The following is a 25,824-nucleotide window of genomic DNA, read 5'->3' as shown; positions in this document are numbered from 1 at the left end:
TACACAAAAACACAATCTGTCAACAGAGCGGAAGAGACACTGATTACACATTGAGTAATCAGACAGAGGTCTGCTACTCAGAAGTGAGCACTGTTTGAATGTTCCAATATATCCAGTCGTATTTCTGCAGGCCCCCTGTGACTCATTTATCTAGGCTTGTACTTTAAAAAAGAAGCCGTCGCACTTCACAAACGATGGAAATTGCTGTGTTTGTTAAACTTTTTCTTTCAAATGCTTCGTAGAGCACTGGTACGTACATATATATATTACAAATAATTGTATGTGAGTATGATGCAACAATAGAAATTATGGATGATAGAGAAATTCTGAAAACATGTTTGGATTCAGCGTGCAAAAATACATGAGAATCAGATATTATAAAAAAAAAAAAAAAAAAAAAAAAAAATCGTCCAGTGCATCAGATGAAGCAGGACTCCTACAAGTAGGGATGGAAGGAATCAAGGCTTTTCATCACTGCCAAGAGCTCCTTGCAGGCCACACAGTAGCTATGCTCTGGTGGGCTGGGCTGGGCTTCTTGCTGTAATACGCCACCACATGCTATTTTTCATCCTTCTTCTGCGAGAGGACTCCATCAATGCCACGTTCGCTAGCTTCACAGTCCAGGAAGAATGGCTGACTCTGCTCTGGGTACAACAGTACTGGAGAGCTTGCCAATGCATGCTTGAGTTCATTGAAGGCCTTCTGAGTCACTGCTGTCCACACAAACTTCTGCCTCTTCCCCAACAACTGATGTAGAGATGCAGCTATCATTGCAAAATCCTTGACAAAACGCCAATAGTAGGTACACAAACCCAGGAACCTCCAGAGCCCCTTTACACAGGTTGGAACAGACCAATTTTCCACAGCTATCATCTGCTCTGGATCAGTATGGATGCCGCCCTCGCCTACAATGTGTCCCAGGTACTTCACTTCCTTCTGGAACAAGTAGCACCTCTAAGGGTTCAGCTTGAGGTGTGCTGCCCAGATCCTGTTGAGCATCTCTGACAGCCTCTCCAATTCCTGGTCAAAAGTCCGCCCAAAACAAATACATCGTCCAGGTAGATGTCAGATGTCTGCCAGTGCAGGCCTTCCAGTGCATGATCAATGAGACCCTCAAAGGTAGCTGAGGCATTGCGTAAGGCAAAAAGTATCACTCTAAACTACCATAAACCCCACCTGTACTAAAAGGCTGTTTTCTCCTTATCCTTCTCTGCAATCTTGACCTAGTTGTATCCTGCTTTCATATCTAGGATGGAAAACCACTTGGCACCTGACAGAGCATCCTGCATGTCATCAATCCTTGGCAAGTGGTATGCATCCTTCACAGTCACTAAATTCAGGGCTTAAAAATCTACACAGCACTTTACTGAGCCATCCTTTTTCCTTACCAGAACCACTGCTGATGCCTAAGGACTGCTGGACTTTTCTAGGACCCCTTGACTTTTAAGATTCTCCATCACCTTCTCCACTTCTTGCCTTTGGGTTGGCACCATCCTCCGCACTGGCTCTTTAATGAAGCGGTGATCCTCGGTGTCTATACAATGCTCCAGTAGATCAGTGCATCCCAGGTCAAGGTCTCCAGTGGAAAAGACATCAGCAAACTCTGTCAGCAGCTGTCTCAACTTCAGCACTTGTGAGTCATCCAGGCACTGGCAATTCCTTGACAATAGGTCTTGTAAGTGGTCTGGCAGATACCCATCTTCTTTGACTACACTCCTTTTACAGGCCTTCCCCTGGTGCCATTCAGGGTCCACCACCTGGCACAGTCCCACAATTTCTCCCTCGTTGATCTTCCGTGGCTCACAAGAAAAATTGGCCATCACAACCGGCACACTATCTGTACCTGTTTCCAGCAAAGTTCTCCCCATCATCACTCTGGCCCTCTCCTTGCACCATACATCAGGCTCCACTACCCTTAGACAGCTCTCAAAAGAGCCACTCACCTACCACTGGAGCAATAGTTCTGATTTGGGGGTATCGCTGTAGTGCAGAGTGCCCTCACCTCACCACCAGAACTGGTATGTCTCACTGCTGTGATGGGAACCGACCTTCCTTGAACCTTCAGCTTCATGGAGGAGAAGTCCAGCTCCCATTCCATGGATATCAGATATTCCAGACCAAAAAGGCAAGGATCCTCCATCTTGGCTACATAGACTGGAAGTGTGGGCTCTTGCCCTGTCACTTCAATCCGGACATTTAGGGGTCCCCTCAGTTCTGTGCGGTCCCCAGTTACACCACACAATTGTTCTGATGACTCGGGCAGATAACGATGTTGTTATACATCAGGCTTTACAAAAGTCTACTCTGAGGCCGAATCAATCACTAGGGAACACTTGTTACACTCTATTTTTTCGTCTACTTGCACAGTGTCGATTGCAGTTCTCTTGCATATTCTCGTTGGTGGAGCTGCTTGGGAAAAGCCAGCTGGTGGTTGCCCCATAAAACCGGCCTCCACTAGTTTTCTGCTTCTTTAGGGACTTCTGCAGCCTTCTTCTTATCCTCTTTTTTCTTCTTTGGACACTCTGAAGTGTCTCACTTCACTACATGTCCAACATGCTTTTGTTACAATTGTAGATTTCCTTGTACTGCTCTGTTCTTGCTCCTTCTTACATTTGTAACAATAATCCTTCTTGTGTCCCAGCATCCCGCAGAACCATCAACCTCCTCCATTCTTCTCTTGTCCCCTCATCCACTTGCGGCTGTTCTCTTTCCTATGCCCTGGCATTTCACAGTACCAGCAACTTCCTTCAAATTTAACCACTTCGTATACCTTCCCCTTTCTGCCCTTGAATCCAGCACCACTACCTGCCTGAAAAGTGGATGTACTGGACCGGACATAGGACTCAAATTCTAGAGCTCTGGCTAGTGCTTTTTGCATGTTTCTGGGTTGTACCTGCTTCACTTGAACTTTCAACTCTGCACAGTCAAGAGCATCGATGAACTGGTCCCTCAGAAGAATAGCTGAGCGGTTAAGTGCTGCTCCAGGGTATGCCTTGTATGCCATAAGTTCCAGGTCATGAGCAAGCTGCTGGGGCAATTCGCCTCGAGCCCGTACACGGCTCCAGAATCTTGCTCTGTAAACCTCAGTCTGGTACATAGACCCATATCTGCACTCCACACTTCTACTAAGGACTGATAACTGTTCCTCTCCTCTACTGACATCTGGCCCAGAATTTCCACTGCTGCACCCTTGAGGCTAGTAACAAGCTGCACAGCCCTCTGCCAATCATCCCAACAATTCTGATCAGCAAGTAGCTCAAACTGTGCACGTTAAGCTTCCCAAGATACTCTGCCATCAAATTCGTGAGGTTTCTTTTTAATTAGACCCCCAGTGTAGTCATGTACTTCACTGGTTTGGGGCCTAAAAACTGGGGCGTCATAATTAAGTCCAGGACTTAAAACCCCTACATTCTGATTATTCAACCCTGTAATGCTACCCTTAGATGCTTGAGATTCATCAAGATCCACAAGACACTATCCATTTTTTTTTTTTTTTCATATGCTTCATGTACACTAATCTCAGACTCAGCAGTGGAACATTTCTCTACAGCCTCATTTCTTTCACTAATTATCTTTAACTTGTCGTCAATATGCTGTCTGCACTCCATGACAATTCCCTCACTAACCTTCAGCTGGTTCATTACATGCTGTCTGCAGTCCCACACATTACTGCTTACCTCATACTTCTGCTGCTCTAGCTTGGCATCTACTTCCTCCTTAAACTGTTGCTGTTCTTCCTTCATTTCCCCATGAAAGCATCCAGCTGACCTTGCATCCTCAGTTGTAATTCTGTCTGTTGCTCCTGTAATGTTTCTTGAAGCTGTTCATACCTTTCTTTTTGTTCTTCACTTTGTGCCTCTAGTTCTTCACTCTATGCTTGCAACTGTTCTTTGATTTCTTTCTGTCCTTCATTCTGTGCCTGTAGTCCTTCTTTCTGCACTTATACTTGTGCACTTTGTGCTTGTAGTTGTACACTTTGCACTTGCAATAGTTTCATGACTGCAGCCAATGGCACATCGTCCTGCCTAGCCTGACTTCTCGTCTGTGCACCTTGTGCCTCCATGTCAAAGGTTTGACTCACTGCAGCACTTAATTATCCACACTCCTGACACCAGTGGACACCACTGTTACGTACCTGTCACACACTGCCACAGGCTCCAACAGCAGTAGTTCAGTATAGGAAGGATGTTGCTCAGTGAGTGGTTCTTCCTATGGTCAGCCTTTCAGTGTGCAGCACACAAAATCAGCATAGGCATTGTAAAAAAACACTGGCTTCTTGAGTTTGCTGTCTTTACTTTCCAGATAATTACACTTAATGCTTGCCAACTTCATTTCACTATTTTCACAAGTGCCACAGCTATACTGTACAATCTGCACTGACACTGAACTAAACTGAAAACGAAACTGCTCAAGCTCCTTCCCCATCCTTATATAAGCTCCCTGTGTAATAGAATCATCTACTAGTTTCTCGGGAAAGCAACAGTTGCCAACTCGGAGACATCCAAAATATCCAGAGTTTTCTTACATTCCATAACCCTCCAAATGCTTTAGCATACTAACTGAGATAAAATTACATAATCTACCAAGCAATCACGTTACTAAAACATTATAGAGAACAAGAGCATAAAATTTAATGCATAACTTTACTCTGCTCACAAATAAGCAGGTCAACTGGGAACTCTGACACACAGCAGAAAAATTTAATAATCGTCCAGAATACTCCAGCACTACCTAACTGGCAGATCCCACTTCTCAACCATATTGTTTACTGTGACAGTTCAAGGAATTGGATATTCATGTATACAGAGTAGTGATGTATTGGACACCAAATTTTAGAGCTCCATGGAGGCGGAGGCGAAGCCAGATATCTATTTCTCATTAAATGCAGTTGCGGATAAAACTGCAGAGATTAAGATATTAATTTCTGTACATGCGGACACAACTGCGGATTATTTTTACCTCCATGTCCGCAATTGCGGACGCTGACGCAGATTTTTTTTTACACATATTGCAGTACATTTATGTAGTATAAAGTGACGAGTTTCAGCCACACTTAACCAGGATGTGGGACGGGGATCCAACTCGTCATGCATCGTTGATAAATAGATCATTGCCACCTAGTCTGAAATTTGATGCCTGTCTGTACACCGTGGAACTGCTGCCGACTGTACAGTGAGAGTCACCGGTATATTATAGTTTGATATATGCTGATTTGGAGAGAGAGAGAGAGAGAGAGAGAGAGAGAGAGAGAGAGAGAGAGAGAGAGAAGAGGAACAATGAGAGTCGGAGGGAGGAAGAGAGCTAATAGAGAAGAAAACAGAAAGAGGAAGAGGGACTGGTAGGTGAGAGGAACAGAGAGGAGAGTTGTGGATGAAAAGGAGAGAGAAAAAGAATTATGACAAAAAGAGAAAGAAGAAATATTGGATAACAGGAGATCAGCAACCTCTGCGGTTCTTTGACGCGGAGGCGGATCATAATGCGGAGCTTTTACTATCTGAAAACGCGGTGGCAGATAATGATGTGGAGCTTTTGTTGTCTGAAGACGCGGACTCGGATAGTAATGCGGACATTATTTTTACAGCGGAGGCTCCGCGGAGGCGGAGGCGAAGGTGGATATCCAATACATCACTAATATAGAGTGAAATTGGCACACATATCGCAGGGCTGGATATGCAGCATCCAAGTCTTCTCTGAATGAAGAGGAAGAAATTACACATTTTTCTTCTTCTTCTTCTACTTCTATTATAATTGTTATTATTATTATTATTATTATTATTATTATTATTAGTAGTAGTAGTAGTAGTAGCATTAATATCCTGCAGAGCCGGATGGTATCATTTTTGTCACTGCACCTTGTACCATAAAGCTATACACAGGCTGTGTGTGTGTGTGTGTGTGTGTGTGTGTGTGTGTGTGTGTGTGTGTGTGCTTTAACACCTCCTAGACTATTTTATAGATATGAATGAAACTTCCTAGGTGAGTTTGTTGGATTCGTGGCAAGGTTTTCCATTATATACAATTATGAAACCTTTTTTTTTTTTTTTGAGTCCCTACCCAATTAAAAAAATTTCAAAATAATGAGGAAGGCATTTATGGTTTTGATATCATAGTACTTGTATATGTTGTACTACAGACTCTAATTCATAAAAGATGTGTTAGGAGCGTGACCCTCAATGATTCTTGGGGGATCAGCCCCCCTCCCAGAAACAAATACAACGCTGGTCAACAAAATTTCACTTTTTTTTTTTTGTCCAACGAACTTAAATAGGTAGACCTTATAGTACTTTTTATGCTAAATTCGAATCTGTTTTTAGATTTTTTTCTATCAAACATGAGTTTTTATGTGACAGAGCAATTAAATTTTACAATAAGTGTGTATTACTGATTCATAAATAAGCTTGATACTACACTTTAAAAAATTGCTTCTGAAATGTAGAAGTGTATGATTTTCGGCTATATTTGGCATCAGGAACATCTCTCCTTAGTGTCCAGCAGTAATCTGCCAACATAGAAGGGCAACACTTTCCTTGGTACCGCTTTTCCATGTCCAAAATGTCCTGGTGAAATCTTTTGCCATGTTCATCACTGACTGCCCCAAGATTTTCCGGGAAAAAGTGTGTGAATCCAGAAAGTGGATTTTTGACTCGTATTGAACCCCATAGCTTTGTATGAAGTCAATAGATCTTTTACATCACAGTGGGTTTCTGATTTGTGGTTTCCCAAAAAATCTTTGCAAATTTCTTCAGTGACAGCACCGTAGTTTTTTAAAACTTCATTTAGCTCTTCATCAATCTTTTCATCTCGAAGCAGTTCCCTGATCTGTTGTGCTACAAAAATCCCATCCTTGATTTTTGCATCACTGATTCTAGGGAATTTATTCCTCAATATGTGAATCCATGGCCAGTTTTATCTATTCCTTTGACGAAGTTCTTCATCAACCCAACCATAATGTGCAAAGGAGGCAGATCAGTTTTCTCAGGATCAACAAGTCGAGGATTTATGACATTCTTCTTCCCTGGGGTCAATGATGTTCGTTTTGGCCATGCTTTCTATACATAATGATTTTTCTTGTCCCAATTGTCCCACTCAGAGGAAACAACAGAAGTTCGTGTAACCACGTTGCACTCCGAGCAAAAGTGCCACAACCTTTAGGTCACCATATACAGTCTACTTAAAGTCCACACACTTATTTTTTTCCTAAAGAATCTTCATGTTATTTAAGCAGTGTTGCTAGATCTACCAAAATATCACGAGATCTACTGAATTTCTGATGGATCTCAAGAAATACCAAATTATTGCTCTAATCTACTGAATTTTGAAAGGTTCTCCAGAAAATCCACAGAAATTATGCTTCCCGGCAGTTGAAAATCCATAAATGCTAAATGTGAGAGAGAGAGAGAGAGAGAGAGAGAGAGAGAGAGAGAGAGAGAGAGAGAGAGAGAGAGAGAGAGAGTGGGAGAGGGAGGGTGGGAGGCCCAGGGGATTGGTGAGGGAGGACTGGATGGCCGGTGTTGTGACATTTTCTGTAGTTGTGCCACTGCCGACTGCCACCCGTTCGTATTAAACACGTTGGTGTGTACAGGAAGGTGACAAGACTGAATGCTCGGGGATGAGTTGCAGACAATGAGGAACACACATCCACGAGACCTAATATAATGGCCTAAAGCTCAAAATACTTTGTTGATTTATTTGGATGTTAAGTTTGTAAGGTTTAGTTAGTAATTCTGCCAATATCGAATCCAGCGCTTTTCTATTGCCTTTTATTTGTAAATATAGTGCCTTGACATAACAATATTTGGCAGCCCTGCTTTTCCTAGTCAGTCAGAAATTCGGCACTGCAGTTGGCACTGCCTTAATTTCATTAAATTGATTCCAGAAATATTTATCTTAAGTACCAATATGGTGCATATATACTGGTGTGTGTCTACCGAATTTTTACCTATATCTACTGAATTTTTTGGCAATTTTCTCCTGAAATTTCCTCTGTACCATCTGGCAACACTGTGTTATTATACGATTTCTTCATGTTAGATGCGCGAGCCAGAGGAATGAGGGCAACATGTTTCCGTTGTGCAGTGGTACCGCTGTCAAGCTTACTTCTGCTGAGTCAATAAACAAGCGCCATTCATCTGTGTTATATTCGTGGGCAAGTGCCTCCATAACAGAAAGAACATCATTGCAAACACCAGACCATCTTCAAGGGAGGAAAAGTCTTTGAGAACGTCATGGCGATCACGATAAAACGAACTTTTGTTTCTTTCGGGAGAAGCTTCCAGCCCTTTGTCCTGGAACCCAAAAGCTCGTCATGCTTCTTAGACAAATTTAAGTCGCGGACGAGATCATTAAGACCTCCTTGAGCCAGCATATGTGGTTCACTTGAAGAACAGCTTGCTCCAAATGTTGGATCCATATCATCCTCTACTTGGTCTACTGTCTCATCACCAGACTCATCGTCACTTAGTGTTATGTTTTGTTTTTTTGTTTTTTTGGAGGCTCTGACACAGGTAATTCCTGACTGTGCGGTACTAGCCTCATAGCAGATGGTAAATTAAGATTTAACAGTATGCTTGGATTTTGATGTTATACCATTTATTTTTCTCAGGCAGAAGTAGCAATCCGAGGCGTGATCTGTGGTTTCTCTCCAAACCATAAGAATAGCAAAAGACACACGGCGTGAACTTTTTGCCCATGCTTTAAGAAGCCTGACACATGTGACACAACAAATGTGGAGGGCCCAACTTTTATCCTGGTTGTCCACTTTACAGCCAAACTAATGCTCATTGCATTTTTTTTAATGTGGTGTGTGAAAGAACGTTTTTGTAGTATGAATGTCAATTCACCGCAGATGTAGCAGAAAGAATTCAACTATTTACGCAAATTGTCGGCATCATAATGGTGAATGGAGTATCAGCACAACACTTCTATCTGTCTCTATCTATTGCCAGACGCCATAATCCCGTAAGTGGTGGCCATTTGACTTTGATTTATTTGTTTTACAGGGAGGGGCACTAACCCTCCACCAACCCACTTGTTGACACGTAGGGAGCACGTATGGTTTGGTTATATGGTTACCACACAGCGTTGAAAATGGTTTCTTGGCTTACAGTAAACCATTTGGTTTGTCACTCAATGTAAAGCCACCTGAAAAGGAAACAAAAGCAATAAGAAGTGACAGGAAAGATGGGAGAAATAGGAAGAGAGGAGGGCAGGTGCAGAAAAAAAATGATTAAGGCTAAGAAAGAAGCAAAACACTTGAATACACAAAAACACAATCTGTCAACAGAGCGGAAGAGACACTGATTACACATTGAGTAATCAGACAGAGGTCTGCTACTCAGAAGTGAGCACTGTTTGAATGTTCCAATATATCCAGTCGTATTTCTGCAGGCCCCCTGTGACTCATTTATCTAGGCTTGTACTTTAAAAAAGAAGCCGTCGCACTTCACAAACGATGGAAATTGCTGTGTTTGTTAAACTTTTTCTTTCAAACGCTTCGTAGAGCACTGGTACGTACATATATATATTACAAATAATTGTATGTGAGTATGATGCAACAATAGAAATTATGGATGATAGAGAAATTCTGAAAACATGTTTGGATTCAGCGTGCAAAAATACATGAGAATCAGATATTATAAAAAAAAAAAAAAAAAAAAAAAAAATCGACCAGTGCATCAGAAATAAGGGGCGAGTGCGCAGATGAATTTCAGTGAAACTTCTCACATGAGTTTGTCGAATGACTAGAAAGGTCCCTTCACTATACACACTTTCCAAACATTTTTAGGGGGGTCGCCCCCCCTAGCCAGATTAATAATTTTTAGAATTAATAAAAGAAAGAAGATGTTGCTTTGATATCGTTGGATTTGTTGTACAATGAACTCTCATCCGTAATGCGATATTTGGGGTACGTGGCCCCCCCAGTGATTGTTGAGGGGTCAGTCTCCTCCCAAAATAATACAGTGATCAGACGAAAGGAAAAGTGAGCAAAAAGATTTCAATGAAATTTCACAGGCCAGTTTGGCTGGCTGCTTGATAACGTCCTCCACTGCATAAACATTTTCAGCATTATTTTTGGGAGGTGTGCCCCCCTCCAAAACATATAAAAATTACAAATCAGGGGTTTGAAGGCAGATGTGACTTTGATATCTTAGTACGTGTTGTAAAGTGGACTCCCATTCATGATACAATATTTGGGTAGTGTGACCCCTCAACACCCCCCGATGATGCTTGGGAGGGATCAATCCCCTCCCAAAAATATTCGTCAAAACGATCAGTAATCAGGGGAATACTTGAATGACTCTTCCCATGTAAGTTCGTTTGGCTACTGTGAAGGTTTTCCACTACATTCAGTTTTCCAACCCTGAATTTCAAGGGAGTCAGTTCCACCTGGCCAAATGAAAAAAAAATCTCATAAATAGTGCCAGGAGAGCAGGTAGGCTATGGCTTCGATGTCTTAGTACATGTTGTACAATGGATTCTCATCCATGATGCGATATTTAGAGAGCGTGAACCCTTAGTGATTCTTGTGGGGCAGCCCGCTCCCATAATAAAAACAATACGAAATAGGGGAAAGTGAACACAAGGTTTTCAACGAAATCAGTATACATATCGCAGGATTAGGTATGCAGTTTCCATGTTTTCTCTGAATGAACACGGTGAAGTTGAACATCAATATTTTGGGATGATGAGACTCTCTCCCCATGATTCTTTGGGGGGGGGGGTTAGTCCAATACCAAGAACATATCAGAAATGGAGAATTGTTTGAATACAGTTACCCAGGTGAGTTCAATTGGTTACTGGTAAGATCTTCCACTATATAGTTTTCCAATCATGATTGAAGGGGGGTCAGCCCCTCCCAGGGATATTAAAATTTCTATACAAAAAATGTGAAATGATTGCAGCTATGGCTTTGATATCTTAGTACATGTTGTACAATGGACTTTCATCAGTAATGCGATATTTGGGAAGCATGACCCTCCCAGTGGTTCTTGAGTGGTCAGATCCCCCCCCCCCCAGAAACAAAGATCATAAATAGGGGAAAGTGAGTACATGGATTTCAACGAAATCGGCATACATGTCGCAGATCTGGGTATGCAGTTTCCATGTGTTCTCTGCACATGCACAGGAAGAAGCTGCACATTTACTTTATTATTATTATTATTATTATTATTATTATTATTATATTGTGGTAAGTGGGGGCGCTTGTGGTAGGTGGGGGTGCTCACCATCCACTCACTCGATGTAGTGCTGCTCTCGCGTGTCTGCCCTTTCCTCTCGTCCATCCTTCGTTCCTTCCATCTTCTTTTGTCTATCCTTCATTTTTTCCTCGTCCTTCTGCCTACGGGTGATTTTACACTCCCTCTTCTGTCTTTCTTTCCTTTATTCTTTCCTTTTCCTTCTGCCTGTGGGTGACTCTACGGTGAGTGACAAGCCAAATGGTTTCCTGTACAGCAGGAAACCATTTACTACGCTGGGTGGTAACCATATAACCAAATTTTGGCGCCTGTTGGTTTAGTGAGTAATTACGGCTCTCTAGTCGGATTGAGCCGGTGAAGATTTATATCCAAGGGATGGTTGGGGTTTATTTCTCACGTAACGCCACTCAGGGATGAGTGAAGCTGGTCACTTTCATCTTAAATGTCAGGACCAACTTGCCTAGCCCTGGGCTCCTATGCTCCTCATGGGGGAATGTAGGATTGGATGATGATGATGATGATGATGATTATGATGATGATGATGATGATGATGATGTTGATGATGATGATTATTGTTATTATTGTTGTTGTTCTTGTTGTTCTTGTTAGTAGTAGTAGTAATAGTAGTAGTAGTAGTAATATAAGTAGCAGCAGTAGTAGTTGTGGTGGTGGTGGTGGCGTCGGCGGTAGCATTAGCAGCAGCAGCAACAACAACAGTAGTAGTAGTAGTAGTTGTGATAGTGTAGTTGTTGATGTTGTTGGTGGTGGTGGTGATGATGGTGGTGTTATTGTAACCCCAGGTTCATCTAAGACGTGAACCCAATCGTCTTCAGGCTCAAAATGCCCTTCACCTGCAATCCGTCATCCTTCTTTTGGGGGACAGGGAAGTACGAGTAGTTGAATGAAGTTTGTATAGCCAAGCAGTTTAGCCACCTTGATACATTGGTGCCACCGCAAGAAAGCGTACCACTCCAGTACCACCCCCCCCAGTTAAACACGAAATTCACGCTTGTTATGACACGAATGGTTTATATGGATGGGGTTTCTCAGAAGCATCATAAAATCACCTGAATGTAACTAGACGGCAATGAATAACGAATCACTGTAAATAACCTCTTCAATCTGAGGACGCTATTTACATTTTTGTTATTACCATCTTCTGCCGATCTCTTGTAGGTTTCGATAGATTTTTGGACTTGCGTTAGATAAATAACCTTCATTAACTCTGTCTCCGAAAAGGTTCTTAAATTCAATAAAACTCGCATGGTAGGTGCAAGACTGAAGCAATAAATACGTCCTCTGATTGGAGCGGTTCAATCGATGAAGTCTGCGTTACAGGACAGTACCCATTTTATTCTAAAAGGGTCTAACATTTGAATATCTCTACTCTGTATAATGAGCCGTACCACTAGAACATAATCCTAGTCACGAAAAAGTACAATGGAAAGGATCTAAAACCAAAGAAGTTTCATATTCTGCTATCGTGCTACGTGAAAAAAGCAGCATCAGGATTTTTGTTTGTTTGTTTTTTTTGTTTGCCTATCGACCATTGAGGCCGGAGCCCCTGGTCATTAAGGCAAAAATATATATATGTATATACATTAACAATTATATATATATATATATATATATATATATATATATATATATATATATATATATATATATATACACACACACATCCATGTATAGGAACAGACACACTTTCATGCACACGTACACACACACACACACACACATATATATATATATATATATATATATATATATATATATATATAGAATAATTTTTATTTTATTTTTTTTGTATTTTTATTTCTATTATTTTTTTTTTTTTTAATATATTTTTAACCTTATATTACTTATAAACAAAAATACCTAATCTAAAGACCCTAAAACTAACCAATTAACAGACAATTCGCTAACCTATACTAAATCCTAAGAGACAAATAACTAGACCTACACTATTGTTAAAAAAGCCTCGACCAAGAGAACACCATCGACTGCAGATATGTAATGCCTTTCTACATTACATTCCTGCACTCATCACCTGGTGACTGTCAGTCGAGGCACAACCTAATATAGGGGACATCAATATATGAAAGGGAACCAGACGCGTCAGGAACATTTCCATATACGTCAGCTGTCGGACCTAATTAGAATAACTTAAGCAAGATGATATAATGTATTTACATAATTTGTACAAAAAGTGAAGAACCTCGCCTAGCAGACCACCATCGACTGCAAGTGCCCAATACCTTTCTATATTGCACAGCATCAGGAAAAAAATCTGGACCTAGTTACGGTAAAAGATCTACTCGTATGGTTTGGAAGCATGGTACAGGCTGGCGTGTGTGATGCGTCAGGCGGCTTCACTAAGCTGCTGAGCTTATCTTGCTCAAGAAGGGATGATTGGCTCATTTCGCCTGACCACATGATAAGTGGCTATTGCTTTTGGTGTTGTGGCCCCATGTTCCACTACCAAATGAACCGAGAAGCTTACTGGGTTACGTTTCCCTCCTTCTGCAGTCTCCTTTTCGGAGGATAGGGAGGAATCTGAGGGACGTTTGTATAACAGGGCAGTTGGACCGCCCAGTCATGTCAGTGTCACTACATGAAGGCATACTTCTCCAGCACCAGAATAAGATTCGAAATATGATATTGAAGGGAGTGTGTGTAACAAAAGACCTCGTAAAATTATCCAGCTGGCAGGTTAGCACCTTCAAGCAGGGATACTGGTTCACTGTCTGACTTCAGGATCAATTGCCAGGCTGCTTTCCATTACCATGCTTCGACATTTTGCCTCGAAACTCATCCATGTATACGCGCCTTTGCAAACTGCCACCAATTTTAATCTGTACGGGTTATTGAAAGTTACTTAGGCTTGCTACACAGTCTAAAAATATAGAAATGTAAGTGTTCAGATCTGTTTTGTATAGCAGTTTGTACTGACGTTATATAGCAGCTTCCAAAGCCAAATGAAAGAAAAACATTCGGGGGCCGAATGATAGTCGCCCACAAAATATGTTATTGGCCAAGGTACAAGCTACCTGCAAACCAGGTTTGAAGACGAGGTGTTATGGCATCACACACACACACACACACACACACACACACACACACACACACACACACATATCGACGAAAAAGTACCCTCGCGTCAAAGACGGGTTTGTCCAAGACATTTCGCGTCCAAGACAGAGACCATAAATAATAATCCAATATATTGCTGTAATACGGTTCCATACGTCCAATCTGGAACCAACGGTTGAGAACGGAGCAAATCCGAGGTGAGTACAGCTATGACGGTCTCACCCGGTCCAACACAGTTCCCGCGCCCGGAACAGTGACATAGTTGCGATATTGTCCAATAAAATATGGGCATTTGCTAACGCTATAAGCAGGCGGAGCCTGGTATTGTCTCCCTCACGAACGTCGTGAACACACTGCATGTTGCACTTAGCGTTTGCTCATAGGTTATTGCCTCTTCTTACGTAACCATGCCCAGGAAACCGTCTGCTGACCCCTTGAAGCGCTGCCATCTAGCCTACCTCAGGCTGGAGATAACTGAGCAGCTTAGCCTGAGATAACAAGCTCAGAAACACACACTTTCAAGGTGAGGAAGTTTGTTTTGGTGCCAAAATAGGTCTAAGTTGATTTTGTTAGGGGCAATTTTCGAAGATTTTCTGACAATATTAAAATCTCCCATAAGGTCTTGTGTTGGTCCAAGCTATTTCTCGTCCAAGACGGGACCCCTCAGGCGACAAGATGTATGCCGTCTTGGACGCGAGGGTACTGAATATCGCCTCGCCTTGCTAGAGGTGTGCGATAGAAATAGGATACAGTTATTAAAGCTAAGCTAACTAGTTACTGTACAGAACTGTAGGCAGTAGGCCTGTGATGATGAAGTAATTAAAGTCTTAAGAATCTATATACAGGTCTTCGTATCTGTTCTAAAGTTCTTTGTTTAAACTTATATTTCATTGTTCTTATCAACTGTTAACGTTCAGTTGCTGTATCTGACAACTATATATTGTCATGAAATTTTGAGATTTATCTTTATTTTCATCAGATATGCTTATTTTTTTTTTTTATGCAAGAAAGAAGGAACCAAAGGCCAGGTGCCCGCAAACCGTTTCTTCCAAGAAAAAAAAAAACAACAACAATACAAAAGAGAGCCAAATTCAAGATCCGTTCATTTCGAGATGCCTGGAAACACTGCGTTTGAAAGACTGGAGATCATAGGAAGTAGGAAATACAGACAGAGGGAGACAGTTCCAGAGCTAACCTTTGCAAAAATGAAGGACCGGGAGTAACGGTTAACTCTTGCATTAGAGAGCTGTACAGAAAAGGGATGAGAGTTTGCTGCTAGACGGGTGCATCATAGAGGTGGAGGGATGCAAGCAGACAGTTCAGAGGAGCAATGATCATTGACGTAGCGATAGAAAAGAGATAAAGATGCAACAGTGTGGCGAAGAGACAGAGGTTGAAGGAAGTCATTAGGAGGAGGAGAGTTAATGAAATGAAAAGCCTTTGACACCACCGTGTTGAGAAGAGCTGTATGTGGGAAGCCTCCCCACACATGAGAGTTGTACTCTACTCAGGGGCAAATAAAACACGTGTAGAAAGTCAACATCTGTACAGGGGTAAAGAAGGTATGGCGTTTGCTTAGCACACCCAATCTCTTGGAAGCAGATTTTACGAGAGGTGCAATATGATCTTTCCAAGATAGGTTCCAAGTGAATGAAACCCGAACCATGTTCAAGGATGATGCAGGATTGAGCTGGGTGTTATTAAACATTAGTGGGTACTCTTGTGGAAGACTGTGTCGGGTTGTTAGGTGTAAAAACTGAGTTTCTGTTGCATTAAAAATAACAAGATTATTTTTACCCAAGTCAGAGATACGAGCCAAGTCAGACATTAGGTGTGCCATAGCCTCATCCCTTGTTTGTTGAAGTAACTGCTGAGATGGACATTGCATGAACCTAATGGAAAGGTGAAGGGTGGAATAATTATCATACGAGTGGCTAGGGTTAGATGTACAGCTTAGAAGGTCATTGATGAAGAAAAGGAAGAGAGTTGGTGATAGGACAGAGCCGTGAGGAACACCACTGTTGATAGATCTAGAAGAAAGATGGCCGTCTACAACAGCGGCTATACTGTAGAACGACCAGAAAGGAAGCTAGAGATGAAGGCACAGATAGAAGGATAGAAACCGTAAGAGGGCAGTTTGGAAATTAAAGATTTTTGCCAGATTCGATCGAAAGCCTCTGAGATGTCAAGTGCAATGGCAAAGCTTTCGCCAGAGTCCCGAAAGGAGGATGACCAGGAGTCTGAAAAGTAGGTGAGAAGATCGCCTGTGCAGCGTCCCTGACGGAACCCATACTGACGATCAGAAAGAAGGTTGTGATAGGAAAGATGCTTTATAATTTTTCTATTAAGAATAGACTCGAAAACTTCTGAGATACAGGATGTTAAAGCAATTCGACGATAGTTAGAGGGTTGGGAATGGTCACCCTTCTTTGGGACTGGCTGAATGAGGGCAGACTTCCAGAAAGTAGGAAAGGTACAAGATAAAAGACAAAGGCGAAAGAGTTTACCCAGGCAGGGTGTAAGCACAGAAGCACAGTTCTTGAGGACAACAGGAGGGCCTCCATTAGGCCCATTTGCCTTGTTAGTATTAAGGCCAGTGATGGCAGCAAATACATCAGCTGAAGAAATTTTAATGTCAGCCATGAGGAAGTCAGAGGGGGGAAGTGATGGAGGAACAGCACCGGAATCATCTAAGGTGGAATTGGAAGAGAAAGTCTGAGTGAAGAAATGTGCTTTACTAGTAGAAGAAATAGCTATAGAGCCATCAGAGTAGAAAAGAGAAGGGAAGGATGATAAGGTAAAGTTGTTAGAAAGGTTTTTGGCTAGGTGCCAGAAGGAGCAGGAAGAATTCGAATTGGAGAGTTGAGAACATTTAGTACAGATGAAATTATTTTCAGCAGAACAAAGAACAGACTTAGTACGATTCCGGGCAGAAACGTATAAAAGATGTGATTCAGTGGTGGGTTTGCTCTGGTACCTTTTATAGGCCCTCTCCTTGTTGCGGACAGCACTTGAACCAAGGCTTCCTTGCATTAGTCAAAGGATATGAGAAAGGAATGTATGCTTCCATGCCCAAGGGAATAGCCTCCATAATGCGCACAGCACACTCAGATTGCTCCCGGCCATGGAAGCAATAATCATTCCAGGGAAAATCAAAGAAGTACTGCCTGTGGACCTCCCAATCCACAGCTCCAAAGTGCCACAGTCGACGTTTCTTTGGGGGGTTCACAGGCTGTACCGGAGAGATAGGACAGGTTAAAGTGATAAGATTGTGATCAGAGGAGCCCAACGGAGAGGAAAGATTAACAGCATAAACAGAAGGATTAGTTGTAAGGACGAGGTCAAATATGTTGGAGTTCTCTCCAAGGCGGCCAGGGATACGGGTTAGGTGCTGTACAAGTTGCTCTAGGTCATTAAGGATAGAAAAGATGTAGGTTTGTTCAACAGGTGGATCAGTGAAAGGAGAGGAGAGCCAAAGGTGGTGGTGAACACTGAAATCTCCTAGAATGAGGATATCAGAGAAAAGATGAATGGATAGAATGTGTTCCATCGTAGAAGTAAGATAATCAAAGAATTTTCATAGTCAGTAGAATTAGGAGATAAGTAAACAGCATAGATACATTTAGTCAAAGAATGACAGGAAGCCCGAAGCCAGACAGTAGAGAATTCAGAAGAATCAAGTTCAGGAACACGAGGGCAAGATAAGTCGTTGCATACATACACACAACACCACCTTTGGCTTTGAAATGAGTATAGAGAAAGTACGAGGAAAGAGAAAAGGGTTTGCCGTCAGTTGCCTCTGACAGCTGAGTCTCTGTCAGGAAGAGAAGGTGAGGTTTAGAGGAGGAGGGGTGGTGTTCGACAGAAAGTTAGAGGAAAGGCCGTGAATGTTGTGACACTGAAGTAGTGAGTCAGACCGTGGTTCCAGGCATCTCGCTGAGTCATAACCGGGAGAGGGGCGGATGGGGGCATTTATGCCCCCCCCCCCTGGGGACTCCGAGGCCTGGTTATTCTGTGCCATTTTTTTTAAATTTTGAAAAGGAAGTGTAGTGTGTACTGTGCATGTAGTTTGGTGTTGACAGAAAAACTTGTATTGGAGAGCATGCAGGCCTACTCTCTGTGTTACTGAAACACTGAAAAAGTTCAGCAAAGGGGGATGGTCAGGACCTAGTCCCGAGGGCTGATGAAACGGGAGCTCCAGCTCTCCCAGTCATCAGCTTTCCATCCACACTGGGAGTACTGCCCTGCTAGACTGGTGCTACTATCCTCCTGTTTTAGGCCAACGAATAACACTAGAAACATAATAATGCAACGATAACCTGTATAACCTATCACACGGCTGGGTGATCCCATTTTGTGTTATCGTGTTAATTATTGTTGTGGAGTATTTATTCCACGAATATCGAGTACCAACTGAATTTAGAATTATGACTTTACCTGCTAATGCAACAGGCAAGCTGAATTTGGTTAAATGAATGAATTAGGACGGACACGTGCCAAACTGAGCTTGATTCTCATTATACCAATAAACTTACTGTAGAAGCATTCAAGAAATGGAAACCAGAATGCAGCCGTACTAAGAAAAAATGACACTGTGGAAGTATCACGAATTAGAATAAGAAGTGCTCCTGAATTTAATTATTATTCTTATAAAGATTTTACATAAACCAATGAATTTCAACATTCTTGGTTTAGCTCGTGTTTCTTGTAAACCAGATTTCACAGATTAAAGAAAAATACACTCCAGCAATATGTTACAGATAAGCCTTAATGCCTATCGATTTTTTTAGTTCTAACAGTGTTAGTTTTCAAGTGAATTAAAATATAGTATAGCAACAAAATAATAAGAGGAAATGGAAACAAGTAAAAAAAAAAAAAAAAAACATTTTTGGCACTGAGCCCTCTCGATTGCGGATAAGCTCCACCATGAAGAAGAGGATGAAGAAAAAGAAGAAGAAGAAGAAGAAGATAATGATGATGATGATGAAGATGATGATGGGGAAGAGGAGAAGGAAGAGGAGGAGGAGGAGGAGGAGAAAAAGAAGAAGAAGAAGAAGAAGAAGAAGAAGAAGAAGAAAGAGAGGAAGAAGAAGAAGAAAGAGAGGAAGAAGAAAGAGAGGAAGAAGAAGAAGAAGAAGAAGAAGAAGGAGAATGTGAAGAAAAAGATGTGACTCAGACATTTCAAATACACAGACATACTTCTTGACGTATGAAGCAGTTAGGAATATAGTGCTCTATTGATGTTTTTTACACTAGAAAATCATTTGGCGCAGGCACAAGCATTGTTTCAACGGGGGGGGGGGGTGAATTTTAAGATTACTTCTACTGGTTTTATATTGTGCTTTTGTACTGTAGTTTTGTATTATTTTGGTCAACCAGTTCCATAAGTCCAGCCATTCGAAGATTCCTTAAGTTATTGACGGTGGGTGCATGCGGCTAAGCAAAAATGCAGATGACACTGAATTATGTGCCATTATATGGGTTTGCGTTGAAAAGTACCATCCCATAATGGATTTACCTGGTTCTTCATAGAATTCAGGTGGTTTAGGTTTCATCACGCCATGGTTTAGTGGCAAGATGATTGGCTTCTAACTAGGAGTCCCGGGTTCAATTCCCCTCTAAAACGTGTGCCGTGATTCTGGCTCTGCCATCGTGCTAAGGATGAAGGATCAAACCTTAGACACTCTTTTTAAGGAGCCAAGGTGGAGGAAGGTGGAGCAACCTGAGATTCTAACAAAGGCGCCTGACGCTCGACCCAGCTTTCTTTTCTGGGTGCATGGTGGCTCAGTAGTAGAGCTCCTGGCTCTAGACTGAAGAGTCGTGAGTTCGCGTCGCACCCGGGTAAACAGTCATGCCAGGAGAGGTAGCGCTCTCCTGTGACCTAGTTGGCTGTAGCAGCCGTGGCTCAGTGGGTTTGAGCGTTCTGACCGAAGGGTCAGAGGTTCGAGTTCACCCACGGGTCATAGGTAGACATCAGGACGGGAATCCGGTCATTAAGTGCTACACGCTCCAAAACCTAATTCCTCTACCCAGGGGCAATGCCTTAGCCCTTACCGACAAAAGGGGACTTGGCATAAAACTCAAATATATATATATATATATATATACAGAGAGAGAGAGAGAGAGAGAGAGAGAGATTGCTAGTCTTTGGTTGACATGTGTTAGATTCTGGAGTTATTACTTTTGTTTTCATCGTAAGTTCAACAAATGACCACTTTTCCAGAGTCATTGAGGTTTCATGAATCATATGTGAATTAGTCAATGTTTATTTTTACTACAGTGACTTTGTCCTAGTCTGACGGCAAGTATTTTCAGACTGGAGGATCAGTTTAACTAGCAACCAAAGATACTTTTTTTTTTTTCCAAATGTTAGAGTTTATGCAGCCACGACGTAAAGTTTGGGAGTGGTCCAGGTTCGTCCGGTGAAACTAAATCCGTTCTGCCAACCATTATCGTACCATCCATCTTTAAGCAAGTTCCAACAAACAACAAGTTCCTTGCCATCACTTTTATTTGTTTTCCAAGGAAGGATAAAGGAAAAGTGCAAAGTATTCTCATGCATCTTGTTCCTTCATTAAAAAAGACACCTTGCAAACGAGTGGAAATTTATCCTAGGTGGATCAATTTGTTTTAGCAAGAAGAAAAAGGAAAGGAAAAAGCAGAAACTTCTCATCTCTTGATCTTCCTACAGATCATAATTTGAGTTATGATATGAATTTCAATTTAAGTATGTTCGGCTGTTTCAATCCAGGTCTCTTTTTAAGGTTCCGCATCACATATATCAGTGCACCAGTCCTGTATAAGACAGTCCTAGCATGTATTCAATATGGATGGAGGGTGTTAGCGCCGATGTGGTGATATGTAGAGGTGTATGGTATGTAGGAGGACTACTGGGCCATGGGAGCAGGCTCTGAAGCCTATACCCAGAGTCGGACACACACACAAAAAAAAAAAAACTGGTCTCCACCATGCAGTGCATAGCATACTGTATTCTCTCTCTCTCTCTCTCTCTCTCTCTCTCTCTCAAACACTTGTCGAATGGGTGCAAATCCTTCATTCCTTCAGCAGGTCACTCAAGACTTGGTACACTTGTACTATCAGCAAACAGCAGAAGAAAACTTTCATATTTTTTTACTTAGGTAATTCCAAAGTTTTTTTTGGTGTCAAATAAATGATTTTAAAACTGTGAAACAAGGCAAGCAATCCATCATTTGGAGATCCTTTTTGTGGAGACCATCCTACATTTTCCTGAGAATATTGGCGGTCTTTAATTTAATACTCTGCTTATGAGTCTTCACTCAGCATACAATGCATTCTACACTTTCACATTACACGTTTTCCCCAGGTCATGTTTTTCTCTTTCCCCCATTGCCACCGCATCACTTCCTTGGCTAAACGTCCGGGCCGCTATTGGCAGTGTTGTCAGTCCCTATTTCTAGCTCAGTAAAAGCACAGGAGAAAAATGTGACATGCCTGACACCTGCCACATCCCTCCCACCACTTTTTTCTCCCCCTCACCAACGCCACTTTTCCTTCCCTTCCACCTCCATTTCCCCCATCACTTGCCTCCAGCCTTCACAAATCACCACCTTTCCTCCTCACTCCTCCAACTTCACCCTTTTCTGCTCACTCTCACAATACCCTCATTTAATCCCTTTCCCCACCTTGATCTTTCAGCACCATCATCGTCCCCCTTCTCTCCCGCAACCTTACCTCCTCCATTCCTTCATCACCTTCATACCCTCACCTCAACCCCTACCACCACCTTCATCTTCCACTCAACCATCACATCACTTCAGTCCTCACCCCTTTCGTCCTCATGCCCCCTACCTTCTCACCACCTTTATTCCATCTAATCTGCACCATCACACCATTCCCACCGCTTCCATCCCAGCACCACCTCTAGCAATCCCCATGGCAAATTTTTGTTCTCCTTATGTAATATTTACACCATCATGGTCGATACCTCAGAGGGAATAGTGTTTTATTCTGCACATGCCAGTCTGTCTATCTCGTGTGTGTGTGTGTGTGTGTGTGTGTGTGTGTTTGATACTTAAAGGCTGTCAGTGTGAAATCTTTAGGAAGTATATTAACAGTGAATCTTGCTAAAGCACAGATATGTATGGCAAGGTTCTGATGAAAACTTTATTTCTGTGTGTGTGTGTGTGTGTGTGTGTGTGTGTGTGTGTGTGTGTGTGTGTGTGTGTGTTTTATGTGAGGAAGAAGGAACCAAAGGCAATGAGCCAGCAAAACTGTTCCTTCCAAGAGAAAAACAAAATACAAGAGAGAGCCAAATTCAAGATCCATTCATTTCGAGATGCCTGGACACACTGCGTTTGATAGACTGGAGATCATAGGAAGCAGGACATACAGATAGAGGGAGACAGTTCCAGAGTTGACCTGTTGCATAAATGAAGGACTGGGAGTAACGGTTAACTGTTGCATTAGAGAGTTGGATAGAAAAGGGGTGAGAGTTTGCTGCAAGACGGGTGCTACGCGCCCATCGTAGAAGTGGAGGAATGCATGCAGACAGTTCAGAGGAACAGTGACCATTGAAGTAGCGTTAGAAAAGAGATAAAGATGCAACATTGCGGTGAAGAGACAGAGGTTGAAGGGAGTCAGTAAGACGGGGAGAGTTAATGAGACGAAAAGCCTATGACTCCACCCTATTGAGAAGAGCTGTATGTGAGGAGCCTCCCCACACATGAGACTTGTACTCCACACAGGGGCGGATAAAACCCCTGTACAGAGTCAACAATTGTGCAGGGGCAAAGAAGGAACGGAGTCGGCTTAGCACACCCAATTGCTTGGAGGCAGATTTTACAAGAGATGTAATATGATATTTCCAAGACAAGTCCCGAGCAAATGAAACCCCAAGCATGTTCAACGATGATGCAGGATTAAGTTGAGTATTATTAAACATAAGTGGGTAGACCTGTGGAAGATTTTGTCGGGTTCATAGGTGCAAAAACTGAGTCTTTGATGCATTAAAAGCAACCAGATTATTTTTACCCCAGTCAGAGATACGAGCCAAGTCAGATATTAGGTGTGCCATAGCCTCATCCCTTGTTTGTTGAAGTAACTGCTGAGACGGACGTTGTGGGAATCGAATGGAAAGGTGAAGGGTGGAGTCATCAGCGTATGAGTGGATAGGGTTAGATGTACAGCTTAGAATGTCATTGATGAATAAAAGGAAGAGAGTTGGTGATAGGACAGAGCCCTGAGGAACACCACTGTTAATAGATCTAGAAGAACGATAGCCGTCTACAACAGCGGCTATAGAACGACCAGAAAGGAAGCTAGAGATGAAGGCACAGATAGAAGGATAGTAACCGTAAGAGGGCAGTTTGGAAATTAAAGATTTATGCCAGACTCGATCGAAAGCCTTTGAGATGTCAAGTGTAATGGCAAAGCTTTCGCCAAAGTCCCGAAAGGAGGATGACCAGGAGTCTGAAAGGTAGGTGAGAAGATCGCCTGTGGAGCGTCCCTGACGGAACCCATCCTGACGAACAGAAAGATGGTTGTGATAGGAAAGATGCTTTAAAATTTTTCTATTAAGAATAGACTCGAAAACTTTTGACATACAGGATGTTAAAGCAATTGGACGACAGTTAGAGGGTTGGGAATGGTCACCCTTTTTTGGGAGTGGCTGAATGAGAGCAAACTTCCAGCAAGAAGGAAAGGTACAAGTTGACAGATAAAGGTGAAAGAGTTTGCCTAGGCAGGGTGTAAGCACAGAAGCACAGTTCTTGAGGACACAGGAGGGACTCCATCAAACCCATATGCCTTATTAGTACTGAGGCCAGCAATGGCAGAAAATACATCAGCTGAAGAAATTTTAATGTTAGCCATGAGGAAGTCAGAGAGGGGAAGTGATGGAGGAACAGCACCGGAATCGTCTGAGGTGGAATTGGAGGAGAAAGTCTGAGGGAAGAGATCAGCTTTATCAGTAGAAGAAATAGCTACAGAGCCATCAGAGTAGAAAAGAGGAGGGAAGGATGATGAGGTAAAGTTGTTAGAAAGGTTTTTGGCAAGGTGTCAGAGGGAGCGGAAAGAGTTCGAGTTAGAGAGTTGAGAGCATTTTGTATGGATGGAATTATTTTTAACAGAGCGAAGAACAGACTTAGCATGATTCCGGGCAGAAACGTAAAGATTATGTGATTCAGGGGTGGGTTGGCTCCGATACCTTTTATAGGCCCTCTCCTTGTTGCGGACAGCATTAGAACAAGCGTGATTAAACCAAGGCTTTCGTGTATTAGTCAAAGGATATGAGAATGGAATGTATGCTTCTATGCCCAAGAGAATAACCTCTGTAATGCGTAAGGCACACCCAGATGGCTCCCGGCCATGGAAGCAATAATCATTCCAGGGAAAATGAAAGAAGTACTGCCTGAGGGCCTCCCAATCTGCAGCTTCAAAATGCCAGAGACAACGTTTTTTTGGAGGGTCCGCAGGCCGTACCGGAGCAATAGGTGATAAGGTTGTGATCGGAGGAGCCCAATGGAGAGAAAAGGTTAACAGTGTAAGCAGAAGAATTAGTTGTAAGGAAGAGATCAAGTATGTTGGAGCTCTTTCCAATGCGGTCAGGGATATGGGTAGGGTGCTGTACAAGCTGCTCTAGGTCATTAAGGATAGAAAAGGTGTAGGCTTGTTCACCAGGTGGATCAGTGAAAGGAAAGGAGAGCCAAAGGTGGTGGTGAACATTGAAATCTCCAAGAATGGAGATTTCAGAGAAAACAGAAATGGATAGAATGTGTTCCATCGTAGAAGTAAGATAGCCAAAGAATTTTTGATAGTCAGTAGAATTAGGAGATAAGTAAACAGCACAGATATATTTAGTCAGAGAATGACAGGAAAGCCGAAGCCAGAGTGTAGAGAATTCAGAAAAATCGAGTTCAGGAACACGAGAGCAAGATAAGTTGTTGCGTATATATACACAACAGTCACCTTTGGCTTTGAAATGAGTATAGAGAAAGTAGGAGGATACAGAAAAGGGTTTGCTGTCAGTTGCCTCAGACAGCTGAGTCTCAGTTAGGAAAAGAAGGTGAGGTTTAGAGATTTTAGAAAATGAGAGGTGGTGCTCAACAGAGCGAAAGTTAGAGGAGAGGCCACGAATGTTGCAGAAATAAAGAAGAAGAGAGTCAGACAGTGGTTCCAGGCACCTTGAGTCGTCACCGAGAGAGGGGCTGAAGGTGGGGGCATTTATGGTCCCCCCCCCCTGGGGACTCCGAGGCTATGTTATTCGACGCCATTTTTTGAAAATTTTGAAAAGGAAGTGTGTTGTGTACTGTGCACGTAGTTTGGTGTTGATAGAGAAACTTGTATTGGAGAGCATGCTGGTCTACTCTCAGTGTTAATGAGACACTGAAAAAGTTCAGTGTGTGTGTGTGTGTGTGTGTGTGTGCTTAATAACATTTTTTATCCCTTCAGACCTATAAGATATATATCTATCTATCTATCTATCTATCTATCTATCTATATATATATATATATATATATATATATATCTATATATATATATATATATATATATATA

This window comes from Coenobita brevimanus, chromosome 43 (assembly GCF_032717465.1).
Source record: "Coenobita brevimanus isolate Jiangsu-jjx chromosome 43, ASM3271746v2, whole genome shotgun sequence".
Taxonomy (NCBI): Eukaryota; Metazoa; Arthropoda; class Malacostraca; order Decapoda; family Coenobitidae; genus Coenobita; species Coenobita brevimanus.
Note: the sequence above shows the minus strand (reverse complement) of the source record.